General features: G+C 50.1%; 1 non-coding gene across 1 annotated transcript; it reads left to right on the top strand.

Moving 5' to 3' along the window:
• Positions 1 to 390: 390 nt before the first annotated feature.
• Positions 391 to 581, top strand: LOC132820993 (U2 spliceosomal RNA). Its single transcript, XR_009645271.1, has one exon. It is a non-coding gene; the product is annotated as a U2 spliceosomal RNA (small nuclear RNA).
• The last annotated feature ends 226 nt before the right edge of the window (positions 582 to 807 follow it).

The following is an 807-nucleotide window of genomic DNA, read 5'->3' as shown; positions in this document are numbered from 1 at the left end:
GAGGGTCGGATACTTATCTGAAGAGAGGGCGAGTGGGACTGGGGAAGTTGCTCGTGCAGAGAGCTGATGCAGACAAGACAGGCTGAATGTCTCATTCAATGCGTGCAGTTCTGCAGTTGGTTACCACCTCCTCAAGTCACGTCAGCTTAGCCCTGACCCACCTGATTGGTGAGATACTGACAATCTCTACATGACCATGAGGCAGTGCTTCACTGACAGGGGAAAAAAAGCAACTGCTGTAAACGGATCTGCTGCTCTAGTTAGAAATCCTGGGAGGACTACGGCGACAGGGAAACTGTCAGCAGTGATCTACAAGTCTTTGAACAGAATCAAGCTGATTGAAAACATGGAGGACAAATGGGACTTGAGGCAGTCCGCGGTATTGTAGTTATCGCTTCTCGGCCTTTTGGCTAAGATCAAGTGTAGTATCTGTTCTTATCAGTTTAATATCTGATACGTCCCTTATCTGGGGACCATATATTAAATTGATTTTTGGAGCAGGGAGATGGAATAGGGGCTTGCTCCGTCCACTCCACGCATCGACCTGGTATTGTAGTACCTCCGGGAACGGTGCACCCCTCATCTAAAAACAGCTTCATGTTTATAGCGCAGGCTTTCGGTGTTTCATTTCTCACACCTCACATCCAGCCGGGCGTGAGTTGATTCAAACTCGTCTGTTCTAAGGTAGCTGTTCAGCTCCCGCTCCCTATCCTTCTCTCGCCGTCTCTGTCTCTTGCGCACCTTGACACTTGCTCTCAATGTCATCCCCTCACCCCTGCTGCGTGCTGCACCGTCCCGCCAATGCCG

This window comes from Hemiscyllium ocellatum, chromosome 1 (assembly GCF_020745735.1).
Source record: "Hemiscyllium ocellatum isolate sHemOce1 chromosome 1, sHemOce1.pat.X.cur, whole genome shotgun sequence".
Classification (NCBI taxonomy): Eukaryota; Metazoa; Chordata; class Chondrichthyes; order Orectolobiformes; family Hemiscylliidae; genus Hemiscyllium; species Hemiscyllium ocellatum.
This window is presented reverse-complemented; position numbering and strand designations above follow the sequence as displayed.